We start from the raw sequence: 22,212 nt of genomic DNA, 5'->3' as shown, positions 1-22,212 counted from the left end.
AGATGGGTCCACTGAAAAGAAGGAAGTGAGGAATGTATGTCTTGAGAAGAGGCATACTTCCATTGAAAAGCTGGTGGACCTCACACAGGACCACCTCTCAAACTTCTCCATACACATTTACAACATAAATGATGAAGATGAAGATGAAGATTCAACTTTATTGTCATTGCACAGAGTACAAGTACTAGGACAACGAAATGCCGTCTCTGCAGTTGACCCATCCTAGTGTTAGGAGCAGTGGGCTGCCTATTATGTACGGCGCCCGGGGAGCAGTGTAGGTAACCAGTGTCTTGCTCAGGGACACCACGGTGGCACTTGGTCTTTCGGGGACTTGAACTGGTGACCTTCCAGTTCCCAGGCCAACGCCCCTATGGACTTTGCCACCACCGCCCCCAAGCACCAGTTTGAAAGACTGAAGAGACTGAGAGAGACCCTGGCCCAGAAGGATGTGGTGGTTCACATAGACTACAGTTAGAACTACGCTTGTAAATACACCAGGGAAATAAAAGACACTCACTTTGGAGGTGGCAACCAGCAGGTAACCCTCCATACTGGAGTTATCTATCTAGGTGGGGGCAGAATGGAATCATTTGCATCGCTGTCAGCCTGTCTTCAGCACAACGCCACAGCCACATGGGCTCACCTTGACCCAGTACTGAAAAGCATAAGAGAGGAGCAACTAGATGCCAGGAACAACCACTTCATCTCGGATGGGCTGACATCTCAATATTGAAACAGAAGCAACTTCTACCTAGCCTCAACAGTGCCATTCATGCGAGGATTTGAGCGTGTTACCTGGAATTTTCACTACTCCTATGTTATGTTATGTACAGTCTACTGAATATGATATTTTTCATAGTGGAATATATCTTTGTACATTTTCACATTACATATGTTTAATTGGATATGAGTAATACATTCAAATTAGGCATCTTACATCTTACTCTCCTGTCGTTTACCATTACTCAATATTGCTGCCTTTTTCACTCTTTCAGTCTGTTTCATCCCCTCTGAGAGATTCAACATTCACTCCCACAGTGTTGCCACAGTTACTTCGAAAAAGTAATCTGATTACTCCTTTAAAAAGTAACTTAGTTACTTTACTGATTACTTGATTTTAAAAGTAACTAAGTTACTTTATTAGTTACATTCAGCAGCTGCCGACAATAGAGGGGAGGCCTCAAATGAGTCCAACACTTGTTCAACTCTTCCCCACTTACTGGTTTTGCACCGAAGTCAAGCTTTTGTTGTTTGGGTGGTGAGGGACCTCCTGCATTAGCCCAAATTTTTCTTCAAATTTGACGTAGTGTTTTGGAAGCTAGATAACACTTTGTCTCCAGCACAGAGAGTACAACGAACCTTAATATTGTGATCTTAACTGACTCAAAAAACTCAAGATAGTGACTGTATTTCCAGCTAAGAAAACGCACATCTCTCTCCTCCCTCCATTGGTGTTTACGTTTGTGTCGCTGCGTAGTGTTACACGTGAGTTGTCCTCGTGCTGAAAACGTCACTTAATTGTCGCAATAGACATCACTCCTCGAGACGCTAGAAGAAAGCAAAAATATATATTTTTTTCAGATTAGATTAACACGCTACTGACATCACTGGCTGCCACAGTATACAAATATCTGTTGAGAGTGAAGTTGAAAATACTAAATAGGCAGCCACAGGTAATTGTCTTTGTTTCTAAGCACATTTTCCGGTGATGAACTGTAAGCACTCCTATAACATAATGTTGGCCTTCCTTTTCTGCTGACTCAAACCAGCCTGGCTTGGCAAGTCTACACTGGGATCCTCACCTTGCTTTGTCCTATATCCACTTTTTACATTACCAACAGGACTCTGTGTCATAAAGGAAAAATGCACTTCAAATGAAATAACAATGTCTTTTCTTGTCAATTGTTGTTTTTTCATTTCCTTGTGGGGACCAGAAGGAAGTAGCAAAAACAATACCATGTCAAGATATGTCCTGCAGCTACAAATGAGTGTGATATCAAAATGGTTTCAGCTATCTAAAAGTTATGACAGATTTGTCAGATATTGGCAAGAAGTACTTAACTCATCTTCAGCACAAAGAGAGAAAAACAATCACAGATGTTTCCACTATCTGAACCTCTGTTATCACTTTGTTTTCCTAGAGTCAAATCATTTATAAGACAATAAGGTGCATATTCAACTTTTATTCTGCCTAGGTGTTCCCAAACAAGGTAATGCCAGCCAGCAAACTGAGCTCATCTGCCCCCATGTTATCTGACATTTCACAGTACACTTGCCCATTCATTCAATTGCAGGGTTTCCTAAGAGATGGTGCCTTTTCCACAAAAACACTTGAACCAGTCTAGGTACAGTGAAAACACATTGGGTACGGTCCAATTGTCCAAAAATAAGCTCCTATCATCTATGCCTATCTACTATTCCTTGACCTCTGTGTGAAACATCACGGGGTTATGGAATAGTGGGTAGGAGAATTCAAAAGGACTTAGGAAAAGAGACTGCAGTGCTTTGAGAATCCGACTGCACTTACACTATCCCACGTATTCATGATGAAGGACGTTATTAATGTGTGTCTACTTTGCACCATGCTCTCGTATGGTATTGTTTTATGCTTTAGGAACGTGGACAATAGTGAAACATATTCGTCATCAGGTTAGAATAGTAGGGAAATAAAAAAGGAAAGTGAAACTTGTGCTCGTCACCCCTGTGACAAACACTGAGAAATGTAGACTTTATTTGATAATTTCAGTTAAAAAGTAACATGCATATTTCTCCTTTTGCTTAATATAGAGCTGAACGTTCAAAACAAAGCACTTTGGCAGGTTATGGCATAAGTTGTAAAATGCTTAATAAGCACCGTAAATTTTATTGCATTTCTCGTCATGATCGGTTGTTTCTGTAAATGGCTGATTGTTGTATCACGGGAAAAGTTGCGGCCGCAAGGCATTGTGGGACAGCATATTCTCCTTTCCTTTTGTTAAGGAAGGTCCAGGGTTTCCTAAGCTAAAGGAGTTTATAAAGGGAGTTTCAGAAATCCTTTACTAATCTAAAACAGGGATTCCCAAAGTGTGGTGCCCCAGGGGTGCGCGAGCTGCCACCAGGGGGTGCGCGAGATGAAAAATGTAATGGTGGTCTGGTGTAAAAATATTACACAGTGTTGTTTTTTAAGTGGGATTTCTCCATAGGCGACAGCCGCTGTCTTCTTCTACGTTTCACTGTAGCCTAGGATATATGCGCGCCAACTCGTTTCATTCATTCTTTTCAAATAACTTGCTGAAATCAGGGAAACTGTCAAATGGAACATCTCATGACAAAGTTATTTATATCGCCATAAAACAAAGCTTTGTTGCGTTTTTTTCGGGGGTGCGTCAACCCGGTTGGGACGTAGAACAGGGTGCGCCGCAAAAAAAGTTTGGGAACTGCTGCTTTACAGAATGTATCACATATTCTAAAGTGTTATGATTAAATGAATGATCTTCAACAAGTCCGTCAAGTTTGTTTGCTCAATATAGTGTAGATTAAGCAGAATAATGTAATCTTATTATCAGGGCTGGGCAACAATTAAAGGTTTTAATCATGATTAATCTCATGATTTCCCTGATTAATCACGATTAATCACATTTGTACGCAAAATTCAATAATGAATTCAAAAGTAATGTATAGCACACTTTTATTTTAAATGTTCTGCAATATAAACGAAAGTGCCATGACATTTGTTGTGAAAACACTTTTAACATCAGAATTTTAAATACAGTAGCAGTTAATTAAAAATATTTAGTGTAAATCTCAACTTAAACAATGTTATCAAAGCAATTACAAAATTAAAGCTTATTGCCACTACCAGGGCATTAATGTTAAAACAGGCAATATCTGAGGTAACATCAGAAACATTTCACTGTCATTAGGGAGCAGCATAACCAGTCTATGTCCAGTACCAAATGACCCTGTTAGAGTGAGGTGAAGCACAACAAAGTTCACTGCTGGAATTTACTGTGCAGGGGTCTAGAATCTCACTCCAAAAAGAATCAGAAAACACTTTCAGTGCAGTTTGTCGATTCCTAGAACTTGACATAATGAATTCAAAAGTAGTGTATAGTGCACTGTTATTTTAAATGTACTGCCATATGAACGAGAGTGCTATGTTTTGCAAACACTTAACATCGTCATTTTTATTCAATAGCAGTTAAATAATATAAATATTCTGTGTAAATCTCAACTTAAACAATGTTATCAAAACAAACACAAAACTAAAGCTTATTGCCACTGCATTAATGTTAGAGTGTGGTGAAGCACCAAAAAGTGCAATGCTGGCATTTACTGTGCAGGGGACTAGTCTGTAAATTCCATGTTTATACTGGATTTCCTTTGGTCAAAAAGAACCAGAAAACACTTTCAGTGCAGTTTGTAGATTCCTAAAACTTGATGTTTTGTACTCCTCTGCACTAAGCCAGTTGCTAAGGCACACACGATTATTTACATTTTCAGATGATAAAGAAGCTCTCTTCTTCTGGACAATATGACCAGCAAGAGAAAACAAACTTTCACATGGAACGGAGGTTGCAGGTGTGGCCAAGTACTTCTGTGCATAGGGGGCCAGCCTGCTGTGTGAGCCTGCATGTTTGGACCACCACTCTAATGGACAGGAATCTGAACTGATGGCAGGCTCTGCTCTGTATCGACGCACACTGTTCTCAATTGAGTCTTCTTCCTGTTCAAAATCAGACTCAGATGAAGCAGCCAATAGCGCTAACTTTTTTCATAATGTCTCTCCTCTGTTTTCATCAAAGTCAGAGCATGTGAATGCAGCGCCCACTTTTCATCAATATAATGCACTGTAACTCTGAGGTAATTGTGGTTACCGAGTGATGTCCAGTAGTCCCCAGTGAGAGCAACAGTGGGTGCACGTTGTAAAGTTGTCGCTTTTGCAGTCCTCTCCTTTCAATACAACTCGTGTATTCTTCGTGTGATGGTGCGTCTTGAGGGCATCTCATACCTACCGTCATTTGTTGTGATTCTCAGAATTTATCTTAGACCGACGTCTTCCACAACACTAATCGGCCTGCAGTCTGTAGCTATCCACTTCGCTATGGCATTTGTTAGCTTCTCTTGCCTTTGTTTATCTATACTTCTCTCACACGCTGCATGTAACGTTAGTCTGCCGAAGCCTCGCTCCACTGTCTGTTTCGTTGAATGATTTGCTGGTATCAACTGTGTGTTTTGCATTTAGGTGATATTTTAGACTGGAAGTACTCCAGTGATAAGAAAATTCAACTTGCAGTGTTTACAAATGACTTTGGTTCTGTCGACTCTGACAGAACCAAAGGATTAAATAAATAAATGATAAAATAAATAATAAAACATGCGCTAATGCGCCATAAAATAATTGCCTGGGTTAAATAATTAACGAGATAATAACGAGTTAACTTGCCCAGCCCTACTTATTATATATGAAGTCATCAAATTTGAATCCTCAACAAATTAGCATGTCAGGTAATTCTTACTTGAATGTTGTATTAATTTATTCACGGATTTGGAAACAAATATGTAATTCATATTATTTATATTCCTATTGCAATTGTGCTATGATATTCATTTCCATTGAAAAATGTGTTAAAGTCGTCATATTGACCTTTCTTGAAACACATACAATATGTAAGCTTTCCCTGGGATCAGTCCACCTAATAATTTAGATCAAAATACTCAGCCCTACTCTTTATTTACTGTTGTATAATTTGATCAATAACCATACATTGTATTGTTTTGAGAGTAGTTTATATATGACAGAATGTTGTGAAGTATAAAGTGCATGCGTCTCTGACATGATGAAGTACTGTATAAAGTTGAAGTATTCACTGATCAGCCACAACATTATGACCACCTGCCTAATATCGAGTAGCTCCCCGTTTTTCTGCCAAAACAGCCTCTAGACCTCTGAAGGCGTGCTGTGGTGTCTGGCACCAGGACGTTTGGAGCAGATCCTTTAAGTCCTGTAAGTTGCGATGGGGGGCCTCCATGGATCGGACTTGTTCATCCAGCACATCCCACAGATGCTCGATGGATTGAGATCTGAGGAATTTGGAGGCCAGTCAACGCTTTCAACTCGTTGTCGTGTTCCTCAAACTTTCCTGACGCATCTCTGCAGTGTGACTGCATTATTCTGCTGAGAGAGGCCACTGCCATTAAGGAATACCGTCTCCATGAAGGGGTCAGCATGTGCACCCTGACTGGTCTGCAGCTACGCAGCCCCCTACGCAGCAAGCTGTGATGCTCTGTGTGTTCTGACTCCTTTTTAACAGAACCAGCATTAACTGATTCATCAATTTCAGCTACAGCAGCTTTTCTGTTTGATCAGACCACACAGGCCACCCTTCCCTCCCCACGCGCCTCACTGAGTCTTGGCCGCCCATGACCCTATTGCTGGTTCACTGCTTTTTCGCCCTCGGAACACTTTTGGTAGGTACTGACCACTGCAGACGGGGAACCCCCCCCCCAAGAGCTGCAGTTTTAGAAATACTCTGAACCAGACGTCTAACCATCACAATGTTGCCCTTGTCAATGTCGCTGACATCCTTACGCTTGCCACTTTTTCCTGCTTCCAATACTGCCTATCATATACCTCCTACTCACAGGGCCATTCTAACTACATAATCACTGGCTTTCAATTCAGTGGTCATAATGTTATGGCTGATCAGTGTAAATGTAAAATAATAGTATGTTATATTTGTATCTAATAACATCCTATATTTATTTACATAGCTGGTTCCCATCGGTCAATTCACATAATTTCATTGCTACTCCCTCCATCAGTTTCCATCAGGTCTGTTTTCAGTTTAGTTGAACTTGTTTTCAGTACAGTTTACCTTTTCCCCGCGGGGGGTCATTTCCCCAACTGAATTTCTACGGTGTGAACGTTTCATTTCTCCACCTGTCTGTCCAGGATATTTTCATGTGTATAATGGCCGCAAAGCATCTTGGAGTAAAGTCCTGCAGTGTCAAGTTAAGGATTTAAGATTCAAGAATGTAAAAGTGGAATTATCCTATAACAATTTTAGTTAACACTTTACTTGAATGGGTGTTCATAAGACTGACATAACATTGTCATAACCATGACATGACACCTGTCTTAAACATTAATGAATAGTTATGACAGTTGTCGTTAAGTGTCATTCGGTAAGTTATGTCACTTTTGATGCAAAGGTGACATTGATTGAGATGTCCTTGTTATGACAACTTGACATAAACCAAGACAACATAAACATGTCATAGCAGACCTACCTGTCCCACTTAAGAACAACGTTTAGCTTGACATCTTAGCGCAACATTAAACCGTCATATATGGATGTCTGCTATGACATGTTTATGACAGGTGACATGTCATGGTTATGACAATGTTATGTCAGTCTTATGAACACCCATTCAAGTAAAGTGTTACCCAATTTTGTAGCACATGCAACAAAAATGGAACTGATAATAATATCAATTAATAATGATAGATGCCACATTTCATGATAAACACATCAATCTATCACATTTTTATAAAGCTCAACATCACAAATAATATATGTGTCAGTGACAACCTCTGTCCTTACATCCTTGCAGTGTACAAGGGAAAAATCCCAAAGACACGCCACAATTAACAGTGAGGAACTGGAAGAAGCCTCGTGGAAAGCACATGATTGACCACAAGGCCAAGGGCAACCCAGGCCAAGCCAAGGAACATTAACATATTTATTCCAGTGTTTCCTCTATATTGATAACACAGCTGTACAGTTATAATAAACTGTGAGTTTATAAATGTCCAGCTGAGAATAAAAGTAAGTTGATTAATAAAGTGAAGTTGAAGTTGTTGGTATCCTGCTGGTTCCAGAACAAATGTTTCTGGCTGAGAAAATATTGTGTTAAACAAGGCTGCTCATTCTGGTTTGACCCTCAGTGTTCTCCGTTTGCAAAAAAGGATGTAATGAAACTCTGGTGTCTTTTATATTGTTGTTACCAATCATGAGGTAACTCAGTAGGCAATGTGCCCTTGTTCTGGCATCCAGTTATACACCATTCATCATTTGGATTAAAGGTCTCCTATTATACTATATTTGAACAATATACTATAGGGCCATATCCCAGGGCCTCAGCTAAATGCTGGCATGATTAAACGCCACATTATGTTCCAAACCACATCCAGCATTATTTCTGAAACAGTATGGATCTCAAACGTTTCTGTCTTGTAGGTTTACCACAAGGACAGAACCTTTTATATTACACATAGTCTCTCTAGTACAGCGTTAGCTCTGAGTGTTAGCCATGCTTGCTAATGTAAACACAGACCATATTACTTCCAGAGCACGTGGCGCATTGTTTCTGATACAGCACATAGCTTGTTCTTTCTTCAGTTTGTACTGCTAGAACAGTGGCATTATTCAAGATTCAATGTTTTAATGTCATGTGAACAGTAACTACAGTGTAGGAATGGCAATGAAAATCTTAAGTCCCGAGCTCCTTCAACAATGCAACATAGTTAATACAAGACATAAAACAAATCAAGCAATAAAATGAGAATAAGAAAATAGTGCAGGCAGAAATTATATGTATAATGTATACACCAGTCACTCCTGTAGAGCATCTGATCCACAACAACAGTATTATTACATCCAGTAACTGTACTGAAGTAACTGTACTGAAGAACTGTGAATTCCAACAGTCCATTCAACGACCTACCTGAGTTTGTTGGAAGCAAGCAGTCTTTAAGTAGACAGTTCTTTATGGTCAGTCACATCTCTGGCCTCAGGGCTACAACAGGATGTCAAGCTAACAAGAGCTGTGTCCTTCCTGCAAGAGAGACGGTGGGGGGGGGGGGGGGGGGTGAGAAAGGAATGTCAACATGTTGCATCATTTATTCATTAGCATTCCTTAAGCTTGTTTCCTTCTATCTTCTATCGTCCCTGTCACTTTTCCTCCCTCCTTCTATTCATTTATTCATTCCCCCGCTATTGCCTTCCTTGACCTCTCTCCTTCAGACTTCCTCAGCAGGAAGTACCAAAGTTTGAAGGAAATAGCAGAGGTGATATGGCAGGAATTGACAATGTTTCACTTTTAATCAGCTCCTTTTAAAACAAATAAGTCTCTTTTGACATACATTGATCAGTTTGATTCCACTAAGACTTCCCACACCTGCACTGAAAGCTAAGAAGGTTGAGTTTAATTATAAGATTGTTTTTTGCCAACTGACATAAAACCCTAATTTCAACCTGCTAGGATCATAGTTCTTCTATAAAACAAATGACATCTAATACTTATTGAAAGGGTTAGCTTGTCAAATCATGTCCCAAATTCATATTTAAAGGTGAATAGGGTAAAAATGTTAATAAAACAATGGTCCTGATAGTAACGTGCCCCTTAATTACATAACACAATCTAAAGGACTTTAAAACACATGATGCACGTGACAAAAGCAGAAAACAAGACGCGTCTTAAGATTCTATAAACGGATGAAAGTATGGAATCACCTTTGTGTCATAAAAGACAAAAGGAAAACTTTCTCAGTATCAAACTAAAATAAGAGTTTTAATTTCTTCACTATGATAGCTGCCAAAAAGTTAAATCCATTTCTCACTTATACTAACTAGAACAGAAGCAGAACCAAACTCAGTAACCAAACAGTATGTCCTCAGTGCAGGTTGGCATCCAGAAAAATCAAATACTGATGTGTCTGTGCAGGTTTGTGGTGGAAGATACTCTTAATGTTATTTTAATTTTACAGTGAGGGCACTGTGCTCTGCTATTTCTTATATTTTTAAACTGCAGCCAGAGGCCTCTTTGTTTACGGGTGTCACTCATATTTAAGTGTTTTTCCAACACACTCGCACTTTCCTCCTCACCGCTGTCTCTCTCACTGACTGAGGGGGGATGGGACAGACGCTCGAGCTGACTGTCGCCTCTGTCCCCGTGTCTTTTTCCTCATAATGGTATGATCCTATATCCTCACATGTGATTGGCCACATGGCCGCCATGCGGTTCTGCCGTGAGCAGAGCTTAGCAACTGAGAGTGACAGCTGAGCAGCGAAAGGAAAAACAAAAAACAAAAGCAACAGTATCTGGAAGTCTTGGACAATAAACAGAATAACGGAAATGGAAACTAAAATAAGATAGATAAACACAGATAATAGTAGCAAAGTTATTATTATTAATAATAATAATAATAATAATAATAATAATAATAATAATAATAATAATAATAATAATAATAATATTTAAAATGATAATAATAATAGTGCACATTACAGTCATAAATAGTACCCCATCATCATGACTTAAGCTTCTTGGAATGGTCACCAGACCTTATTGAACTTAGTACTTGAGCCACAGACTGAATAGCAGATCTTTTAAGTGAAAGACCAGTCCAGGGGTCCAGTTTGATTCCGACGACAGAGCCAGCTTTCTTAATTACTTTTCTAAGTCTGCTGTTGCAGCGGCCCTGATGCTGTCCCCCCCAGCAAACCACAGCGAAGAAGAGTGCACTAACAACAACAGACTGGTAGAAGATCTTCAACATCTTGCTGCACACATTGAAGGATCTCAGCCTCCTCAGGAAATAGAGTCGGCTCATCCCCTTCTTGTACACAGCGTCAGTGTTGGCCCCTTCAGGTCAGTCCATTGTCGAGGTGCACTCCAAGGTACTTGTAATCCTCCACCACAGCCACATCCTCACCCAGAACGCACAGGGGCAGGTGGAGAAGTCCTTTTATTCCTGAAGTCAGATGATTTTTCCCAGTCCACTCCACAAAATCCTCCACCAGCGCTCTGTACTCCTCCTCCCGTCCATTCCTTATACACCCTACCAATGTAGAGTCATCCGAAAATGTCTGCAGGTGGCATGACACTGAGTTGTATTTAAAGTCAATGGTGTAGCCTATAAGGTTAACAGGAAAGGAGACAGCATAGTTCCCTGACGTCCACCTAGTGTGACACTGTTTTGTGAATATAGAACAGGCATTCATTTGGGGAACCATCATTTAGAGGGGGCCTTTATTTATCCAGGAAGTACAGAAGACATCACTGGATCACATGCAATGAGCAGAGGTTGAGTTTTGGCTCAGATATTTAACATACTATTGCTATTTTTGTGCACTGCCAGAAATGTGACAATAACGCTGTCCTTTGGTTTGACTTAATGAAATTGGTGATATGATAATTGCAATAAATGTATATTATTTAACCTTTAAATATGATGTTAACCTTACACTGTAAGATTGGATTGAAGACTCTCTAGCAAACAACTAGGCTGAAAACTGACAATTCAACTGAAAATGTCCACTGGTGTGACAGCATTGTCTGTAATAGAACATTGTCCATTGTAGTTATTTTTGTAATTTCTTTTCGCATTTTGCATTTCCCCGCTGTCAAAAAGCAGCTGAAGAAGCTACTGATTCAAAATAAGAAATTACTTAAACAATTTAAAGCAAACAACGTTAAGCTGAGAGGTTTAGAAGGCGGAATCAATGCCTCATACAGACGTGGAACGTTTGTGGGAAAGGTCCCTCAAGAACAAAACAGTCCAAACAAGGATACATTGCTCGAGAAAGAAAAAAACAAGTCGAGTCCTTTTTGATTAGAGATGAGAACAGCAGACTTCTCCCTGGGAAAAAAAAGACCTTATTGGTAGGAAAGATAAAATGCAGAGGAGAGTACTAGCTAAATCTTTAGTTGACTTGCACAAAGAGTACAACCAGACATGTGAAGCACATCATGCAAAGTCATATAGACAGTTTGTACGATATAAGCCATTCTTTGTGACAGAAGCCCGATCAAATGATCGTAATACATGTGCCTGCTACCAGCATGAAAACATGCGACTCATAATTGACAGCTTGTCACAGAGGAGTATACGCTCCTCAAAAATCATTGTATCTCCTCTCAAGTATTACTTGTAATACTGAAGACTTACATTGTATGAATCAAACATGCACAAAGTGCTGCTATGATGAAATCAAGCTTGCAGCTTATAACCCAGATGAGTGAGCCAGATGGGAACACATGGACAAAGGAAGACGTGGTGGTTGGGGACAAAACATATAAAAACTGGGTAAAGCAAACAGAAAATGGCACAGTGGCAAAACTTGTTGAGGAATTCAATGGAGAGTTGGACACCATTGCCATCCATCATTTCAACTGGCTTCACCAGGCCCAGAAATTCAGGAAACTGAAAGACAACCTGAGAGAGAACAACATAGTTCTACATGTTGACTTCTCTGAAAACTATGCCTGTAAATTGAACACAGAGATTCAATCATTTCATTTTGCAGGAAATCGACATCAGGCATCCATCCACACAGTAGTGGCTTACACATCAACAGGTTCACTATCTTATGCCACAATCTCTGACTCTCTCAGCCATAATGAACGGGCTGCATGGGCCCATATCAAACCTGTAATACAGGAAATGATGCAAAACTCGGTCCAAAAGATTGATAAACTCCATGTATTAAGTGACAGTCCAAGTCACACAGTATCGAAATAGGGCAAACTGTTTTCTCCTCAGCAGTGTACCCTATACTTGGGGGCTCAAGCAAATCACTTGGAATTACTCAGAGAGAGCCCACGGTAAGGGTGCACCTGATGGAGTTGGTGGAGCTGTGAAACGGATGGCGGAAAACCACGTCCATGGGGGGAAAGATTTACAAAATCCGAAGGACTTGTATGAATTTCTGATCAACAAAGAAGTTGAGAACATCCGATTAAAATGGAATGACGAAAGTGAGATTAATGTCTTCAATGAAATGTTGCTCCATCAGTTCCAAAAGTCCCTGGGATTCTTAAAACACATCAGACATACTTTCTTTCTGTCCAGGAGAGATTTATTACAGGGATCTGAGCTGCACCTGCCAATACCCAGAGGTGTGTGAATGCTTCAAACCAACTAAGATGAGGCTTGACGATTCTTCGAATGCCAATTCTGATCACCTGCAACCAGACAGCATCCAGAACTGATGAGGAGAAGAGTGAAGAGTACACTGAGGGAACATTTGTTGTAGTTAATTATGATAACAAACTAATTATGATCACCAAGCTACTTCTTGACAACATTGAAATCAACTGCATGGTTCAGCATGGAAAGAGAAATATATTCAAGTGGCCTAATAAGCCAGACTGCATTTTCTACCACAGAAAACAAATTGCCAGTATCATCTCCGAGCCAGAGCCCAACCAGCGTGCTGCACAGCTCACCAAATATCACTGGTTACTATTCAATGAAATCTGAAAGAACGTAGAAACTGATGGGAGTCCCAAGCACCAAAAGCTATGGGCTAATGAACATTGTTTCACCACTCGAGTTAAACTACAGATGTGACTGAAATGTACTTGACAATGAATCTGTTTATCTTTAATGAATGTTAATTAATTAGTTTTATCGATGAATTGTTTAATGAATTGTTTTGAATAGGTTTCAAGCTACCCATTGCTATTCACATTTCCGTTTATGTCCATGCTATGATGTGACATGATGTTATGATGCCTATTAGCCAATCACTTTTTCAATTAGCACTGTTGGTTCTAATGTTCAGAATATAACCATAAATAAGAGAGATAATATAAGAGAATAGAGATGAAATAATAAAGATTTTGTACAGAACTTGGCATATTTTGTAATGGTGTCCATTGACAGAATGTCCTGTGGTGAAAGAAAAAGAAAAGTAAATGAAATAGGCATTTTGGTTTTCAAATTCCTGGGAAAAATGTTGAATAGAAGTAAAATAATAATAGCATCACTATGCACATATGAACATAGTTTTTAGTTCAATCAGGTTTCATACTAATTATAATGAAAACAATCAAAACTTTTATGAAAAGTCCCTATGTGTACATAATTTAGTAGGGCAATAACATGATTGTAAATTTAAATAGGGAAATATTTTTTTTTAATTGATAATGGTTCAGCATATATTTCTTCTCTGTCTGACAATCTCTGAATTAAATATTATCATTAAACATTATGTCATACCAAAGGACAATTATTAGGACTACCGCACAGAAAAGCTCATATAATGTCAAATAATTAAGGAAATAGATATGGTCTTATTTGATCAACCTTTCAGAAAAAAATGTAATTCAACTTTTGCTTTCAGGCCACGTCAACTACACATATACTGTAATTAGATAAAAAGGACTTAATAAGGGAGTCAGTTTTACTCATTGTTCTACGGGTAGCCAACGAACGATCAGCCAGCAGTTTAAATCCCCACCCACATTGAGAGAGTATGAGCTCAGTTCAGGCAACGATGAAAGAAAGCGCTCAAAGAAGTGGACGTCATCTGCATTGGGGGCATACACATTAGCAAGCACCACTGACGTACTATATAATTTTCCGGAGACAATAATGAAATGACCATTAGGGTCTGATATTAAACTGTGATGTTCAAAGGAGATATTTTGATTTATGAGGATTGAGACTCCTCTGGCCTTGGCCTGGAAAGTAAAGTGGAATGGAAGTGCTGCCCCACCCCCCATGAGACGAGTGTTATCAGAGGTACGGATATCAGTTCCTGTAAAAACGCAATTGACACTTGGATGTGTGACAAAACGTTCCTTCTCTCACCAGGGTGATTTAATCCCTTTACCTTGCAGCTTCAAAAATGTAGGTGGTAAGCCATATTCAAAACTGACAATTAAGGTTAGTAAACAGACAATAGCAAAGCTCAAGAAACAAGTCTCACCATAAAAAAACAAGGTTATAATGAACCACATAAGGCCCAGGTCTGCAGAACAAGAACACCCTCCCCCCACCCTACCACCCCATAACAAGACAGCTGCAAAAAAACATAGCAGCAAGCTCTTTAAAACACCCATTGCGTACCCAGAAAAGAGAAACACCTTCCAGTGTTACAGCATCATCACAGCTCAATTACCTTTAAAGAATCATGTATAACACCCCTTGAATAACAATGTAATGTAGTTGAGAGTATGCCCTTGAAATGAAAGGAGAACAGTGTCGCTGTTATCATTGTTGAATTACTTATGTGCACAGAAGAGACATAACGTTACCACTCAGAGTAAGCATCAAGTACACCACATATTGTTATCAAAATGTCAAATAGTTCGCTGGATTTGAGTGGTGGATGAATACATGGCCACAGTCCGGTAAACATTAAAAAAGTAAAACTATCTGCTACAAGAGCAAGGAAGAGGCTAAACACTGCAACATCAAATGGCCAAAGTAACGTTATAAACAGTCAACTCTGGTCACCAGACCTTAAGGATTGTTTTGTCTGACAGGGAGGTCGTCAATGTATTTCCTCGCCTCAACTGCAAGACGTAGCCACTTGCTATCTCTGTTTGAAAGAGTGAAGCGGAGCGGTGCAGGGAACAGCAGGGAGGGCTTCAGACCCCGTCTATACAGCTCCGACATTACATCCCTGTACTCGGCTCTCTGGTTCATGACCTCCGGGCTGTAGTCCTCCACGATACAGATCTGCTAGGCGTGGTAGTCAAGCTTCCCTCTCCGCCGGGCTTCACGGATGATGAGATCCTTGGTCTGGTAGTGGTGCAGGCGGAGAATGACTGGAAGGCGGTCTGTGACCCGGGGCTTGGAGTTTATCCCGCAGGCTGGGGCACAAATATTCCAACTCGTTAATATGCTGACTGAGGTCATCACGAGCGAGCTCGACAGAGGATAGACGCTGGTCGGGATCCTCAACTGTAGACCGGACCTGGTCAAATTTAGTTTCAAGCACGCTAAAAGAGGTTTTGAAATCCGTTGCTAGAGCCTTCCTATATTGGTCCAGTAGCAAAGAGATAGCTTCAACCGTTAAGTTAGAAAGAGAGGAGCAAAGGGGGGAGGTCGAAAATAAGAACTAAAAGCAGTACATGTCCAAAAAGTGCAATAGAAACACAATACCGGATGTAAAGTCAGACAGAGGAGGAGGTTCACTGACTGACAGCTGATTAGCATTAGCACAGCGACACGACAGCGGATAAGCATAAGTATAACACAGCAAAAAGGGATTAGCCTTAGCACGGGCTAATACTGCTGCAGGCTAAACGATTAGAACTAGCTATAGCATGGCTCAGAGCTACATAGGGACAGATTAGCTGCTAATGGCTTACTCCATACAGAACAATAGTCGACAGAGGGTTTATCAATGTGTAGGATACAAGGAAGTGATGGGAAAGATTATCATAGGGTTTACCAAACATTCAAACAAAACATTATTTATAACTAGTGGAATTGCAAATGCTTGTTTGGTGACAATAGCAATCATGATTACAACACAACTGTAATGGCTCCTTTTCTATTTGTTGAATAATATTATGAATCATACAAGTCTGTGAACCTTTGAATCACTCGTGTTTCTTTCTTAAACCTGTAAACCTACAATTCCACTCCAGTTATTCCTACATTATCCAAAAACTTTACCAAATGTGTGCTTATATTTTGAAATTATTTCCAAGTATTTTGTCCCGCCACTTGCCACAACAATTATTTCACCATTTAGTAAGGTAAAAAGCAAAATGTAAATATTTTCAGTGAATCAGTATTTCCACCAGTTTAAACCTGACCATTTCAATCAAAGAAGTGTCCTCACGGCGGGCATGGCATAATTCACAAACTGTTGTTTTTTTACAAAAGAGTGAAGGCTTTTACTAAAATTCAAACAAATTGACTAAGCTTGATACTGCCTGTCCCTGTAAAACACTAAGGAAGACATATATGTTCTTGAGGTGTATGGAAAAGTTTGTAAATGTTTCAAGCTATATTGTTATTGTGATACACTGGATCTCTACAGGGAAACATTTTGACACTGCACTGCAAACGGAACAAAAGGATAATACCTGCCAAAAAAGAACAGTCAGCCGTGAGTTCAGCTGAACCCTTTCTTCCTGTTATAAGCAGCTCTAAAGTGTCACTGGTAATGACAGAGATGCTACCAGTCCTGCTATAAAGACGGTTTGTGGAATTAACAGTTGTAGTGTGCGACTGTGGCTGACAGTTCCTCAGACAAAACACTTAACGCCAAGTTGCTGCTGATGGCATGACCAACAGTTTGTGTGAATGCAGGCTTGTACTGTATATGTTAACGTGCTTTGAGGGTAGTGCTGCGTACCGGTACGCCGAACCGGTACTGGACTTGTGAAAAGTTTCGGTTCAAGTCCGGTTAAAACCGGAACGTCGGGAACCGGTACTTGGACTAGCAAAAAAACTAGCACTTACGTATATTCTCCTTTTTATTCTAAACCATCTTAAACCTTCCATAGATCGAGAAATTTGCGCTGAGAAAAGATGAAAAACATCGTGTCGGCTTCTGATATGGCCAAAGATGAAAAACATCGTGTCGGCTTCTGATATGGCCATTACTGAATTCACCAAGTCTTGCAAAATATCGCAACTGCTCGCGAGATCTGTGTGACGTCAAGGGAAGCTAGCGATGTGATTGGCTTAGAAATAGTGTACAGCGTGGGCTGCTGTGGTCGCCATATTGGATATTTGGTAGTGTAGCTAACTCCGTTTGGTCTACGGCGTCACGGGTCATGTAAACACAATGCCGCGGGGCTTTAAATCCAGTAAGGTGTTGGATCATGTGACGGATGATACTAGATACTGCGACGTGTAACCTGTGCGGGAGAGTGATCAAGTGCGCTGGGGTTACATCGAACATAGTGAGGCACTTGAGGCGAAACCACAAAATAGAAAACTACTCTACATGCAGCCTCAGCTACATTGGCGGTGATGTTTGGCGAACAAAATAACAACGATCGAGGTAAGCTGAACAATACTTTTTGGAAAATAGGCTTTAATTTTAAATAGGCTTGTAAAAAATAGGCATTCTTAGCATTATATTATAAGATATACTAGTAGTAGCATCGGGACTAGCCGACTAGGGCGTTTATTCAGCCATATTTTCTTGCGCGGGGAGCTTTTGGTTTGGTTACTTCAGTTTGGTAAATGAAATAAATGTTTGAACTTTGTAGTACACTAGTAGTTTACTGTAGTTGATGTCATAAGTCATTTGTAGACTAAGTGGCAAAAAGTGTTTGTAACTTTTTTTAACATTTGTACTTTGTAGAGAAATGTAGACACAAGTTGGAAGGACAGTAGCAGGGAACACAATAAACTGGACGAGTTTGAATTTGAGTTGATTATGAGTTTATTTTCACTTGATAATTAGATAAGTTCCCTTTAGGTACTCACACAAGCCAAGGGTTCAGGTCCGGACTTATAAGTCTGGACGTGAACCTGAACCTGAACCTCTGGACTTGAGTCCGGACCTGAACCTGAATGTGAGTCCAGGTACGCAGCACTATTTGAGGGGTCCTAAGACTGGAAAACCTCCACATAATTGCTAGTGTTAATGTTATTGTTTTTAGCCTCATGGAAGCATAGCTAATAGTATATCGATGTTGACTTCATAGGAGGGCTAAGCAGAATGTGCCCTGGACCCGCCTCTGTCGACGTCAGCCAATGAAAGCAAAGGGGATATGCCTATGTGACGACGAGGGGTCAATAGGGTCCGGCCTCTGCCGCCAACCAATGAGAGAAGACGAGACCGGAAGTGACCAGAGAGTAGAAATGCTTGATGTGAACAGAAGATCAAGGCCTTTCCTCCCCGCTGCTGAAAGGCAGCTATGCATCTTAAGCTTGGAGATCATTTAACAGAAGGATGGGCTCTGTCACTGAAAGCACACGCGACAAGCAAGAAGCCACTTTAGTCCAGCGCAGTGTGAGTGGAGGACAGTCCCACATCATGTGAATAAACGAGCCAGGGACCTTCATAGTGCATAAACTACATGAGGGATCGTCTATCAGTTTCATCCAGTGAAGTTGTTGCGGGGATAGATAGTTCTGTGGACATAGTGGATCAGTTGGTGATCAGGATTCCGAGAGGCCTCTTTTATGCTTGACCAGACACCCTCCCCAAGTCTCCATACTCTTTCCAGGCCTTTCATGAATGTTCCATTTTGGAGGCTTTAGAAGAAAGACAGAAAGATAGAAAAACACTACTTTAATTAAGTCTAGTTTGTTCTATCCCTAAAACCTCCCTTTCAAGTTTTAAAGTGTATTTAAAGGGGTAGTTCAGAATTTTGGACATAGGACCTCATTTCCAAGTTAGCCAATGTGCTATTTATCAGTGGAGACCGTTTTCAACACGTTTCATCCTTGTAGTTGCAGAGTTCGCTGGTGCTAGGCTAGCGCAAGTCAACGGTTTCTGCTAGCCTGCCAAAAAAAACAGTCGTACCCACTCCACAGTACACCCGAGGCAAATAAAGGAATGTTAGACATGAAACTACCATTGCAACACATTGCATTTTGAGGGATTAGTGTCTCAGCAGCAGGGCAGTTTATACTTTGTTCCCTGTAGTTGGTAGTACGCTACAGCAGCGGCGGACTGATATTAGCTACTAAAGGCTACCGACTCTATTATAGTTTATTTACCTGCCGCTGTCATTGCTACAGAAGCAGAATACAGTGCACGGAGGAATTTTATTAGACTAACCAATCAACAAAATATGGCCACGTTTGAAAGACATACCGATGTGACTGATTTTGAAAAACATGATGAAGAATTTGTTTTATCCAACGAATCGTACCTGTACGAGCCGGAATACACTGACGAAGAACTTAGAGCAGGGGTCACCAAACTTTTTGAGACAGAGCTACTTCAAGGGTAGTGAGTAATACGAAGGGCTACTTGTTTGATACAAACTTCCTGAATAACATATTTGCACGCTTTACCTTTAATGATAATATTATCATTAATAATGATCATAATAAATATTCATATATGTGAAAAGACTGTCTGATCACATGTTAATTATTCCTCACAATAATTATTGACAATGATTTACCATGGTAGGAAACACAGATATATTTAAACATTATTTATTTATGTTCTCAATCTATTTCAACATTTGAAAGTCAGTTATCACATCTGATATTTTTGTAAATATCTTTGACAGTTTTGTATGAATGAGCACATTTGTAGCATTTTGTTCAAAATCACACCTGTTATATTTTTGTACAAAGTATCACGTCTGTAACATTTGTTAGGAAATCATTAACTGTCACGTGTTCAAATCATATATCATATCAACCCGTTTGTATTAACCACTAACTTTGTAACCTTTTTGAGCAAACCATGAACTCTGTCCCATGTCTGTACACATTATAATATATTATATATAATATAATATTATGTAAAGTTTAAAAAAAACATCAACTCTTTCATATTTTTGAATGAATCAGATCACATTTGTATTAATCACTAAATCTGAAGCATTTTTAACAAAACAACACATCTGTTACACTTTTTGAACAAATTATTTTTCACTTTTTTGTACAATATTTGAGTTTACCGTTGCCATGGTGTTTCACTGATAACATCTGTTATCTTTTTCTTTTCCTGTAAATGTCTGTTAGTGGGAAGTCTGGCATTGCATGCTGTCTAGTGTATTGTAATCTGGGGTATAATTTGACACTGCAACTCTGTGTGAGTGTTGTAGATGTGCATCAGTAAGGCGTGTTCTGTGTTTGTTCTTGATGAAGTTTATGTCAGAAAAGGCTGATTCACAGAGATAGGTGGAACCAAAAAGGCAGGCAGCTTTCATAGCTGCTGTGCATACACCTTTGTACTTTTCTGTGTCCACAAGGCACCAAACGTTTGGTGCATCCTGATGGGCTTTGAGGTGGAGTTCATTTCGCAACGTTAGGATTTCAATCTCCACCTGTCCAGCATCCACGTTGAAAGTTGCACTTAGTTGCTCAGCAATGCATGTCATTTTCACTTGCATGAAAGGATTTGAAATGAATGACACACACATGCCTCAAGTTGATCAAAGTCAGAAAACCTCTTCTCAAAGTCTTGCCCAGGTCTGTTCATAACTTGAGAGTACCTTTCTGCAGCTTTGTCGAAAGCCCCAGATGCAGAAGCATTGTCATGCAGCACTGATTGCACAGATGGAAAGTGCAACACTTTCTTTCTCTGTAAATGCACAGAGAAATTGCTCATCATAGCTTTAAATGCATTTACAGCACTTATCATGTTGCGCAATGAAGCCTGCATGTCGACCCGTCATGGCGGGAGCCCTTCACCGACACCACCTTTTCTAATGGTACTTTTTTCTCTACGAAGAACCTCTTCACCACGATGTAAACGTCAACTCACCTTGTTGTTGTCTTCAGTTGCAGTAGTATCAGGATTTCTTCTTTTGTGGAGGAATCATCAAACACCATTCGGATAAATATCATCAGCTGCGATGTACCGCTTCTGACTCTTCGCACTGGATGCTAAACCACCGGCACTTAGCCAGATCCCGGTCCAGCTGCTCTGTCAAGTTCCGGACATAGCCGACACGTTTTTAACCATCGTACTTGCACCCAGTTGGACATCGGAGAGAGTGGAGATGACATCGGAACCATTCTTCTCGTCTTTGAAAACAGTTTTTGTAATAAGCATCATTGCACATTTCAAGACCTCTCCGTCCGAAAAGGATTTATTGTTCTTTATTAAAAAATGTGCAGCTCTAAATGAAGCTTCCGTTGCTTTTTGTGAGTCTTTCACCGGCCTCGTGAAAAAAGACTGCTGCTTGCCCAAAGCTGCCTTTAACTCACAGGCTTTTTCTGCATGTAGTGAGCTGCCAGGTGGGTAGTTAGCATGGTAGCTTTTGTGACACGTACTGAAGTGTCTCTCCACATTGTGCCGCTTTGCCGTCGCCACAGTTGCCCCGCAAATGATACATACGCACTTTTCTTTCACTGTTGTAAAAACAAATTCTTCCTCCCAATTATTGTGAAAAAAGTCAATTATCTTTCGCTTTTCTGCCATGTTTAGGGTAAAAGCCGTACCTAGCGCCACATCGTAGCTGCTCCCGCTAGCTTGTCTCAGCAAAATAGAGATTTAGCTTGCGCGTGAAATTGAACCCTGGCCCCAGACAGGGTCAGAGTTCCTATATACATAAAACCTGTTTTGTTTTTAAAATTGTATATTCAATATTGCCATTTTAAAATACAAAAATGCAAGTGTTGATTCAAAAAGAGCAGCAACACAACTAAATACACATTTTAGACGAAGCTCCATGGCGACTAGTGCTATTTTTAGAACATGCACTGCGGGCGACTAACATGGTCCTTGACCAAGTGCCCGTGTGTCATGATCCGTGTTTCGTATCTGTCATGTCTTTGTGTTGTGTGTTTTATTTTGAAATGTTTTCCCCACTTCTGTCATGTTAAGC

At 40.1% G+C, this 22,212-nt stretch overlaps 1 protein-coding gene across 8 annotated transcripts in view; it reads right to left on the bottom strand.

Moving 5' to 3' along the window:
* Positions 1 to 22,212, bottom strand: part of si:cabz01090165.1 (uncharacterized protein LOC100333421 homolog) — a 315,307-nt gene that overhangs the window by 85,074 nt on the left and 208,021 nt on the right. For all 8 annotated transcript variants that reach the window (XM_063907237.1, XM_063907241.1, XM_063907240.1 and 5 more), the window contains one exon: positions 8,710 to 8,820. The gene's annotated coding sequence lies outside the window, so the exon portion shown is untranslated. The remainder of the gene's footprint in view (positions 1 to 8,709; positions 8,821 to 22,212) is intronic.

The sequence above is a fragment of the Eleginops maclovinus genome, chromosome 18, assembly GCF_036324505.1.
Source record: "Eleginops maclovinus isolate JMC-PN-2008 ecotype Puerto Natales chromosome 18, JC_Emac_rtc_rv5, whole genome shotgun sequence".
Taxonomy (NCBI): Eukaryota; Metazoa; Chordata; class Actinopteri; order Perciformes; family Eleginopidae; genus Eleginops; species Eleginops maclovinus.
The sequence above is the reverse complement of the archived record's forward strand: the minus strand, read 5'-3'. Positions and strand labels throughout refer to the sequence as shown.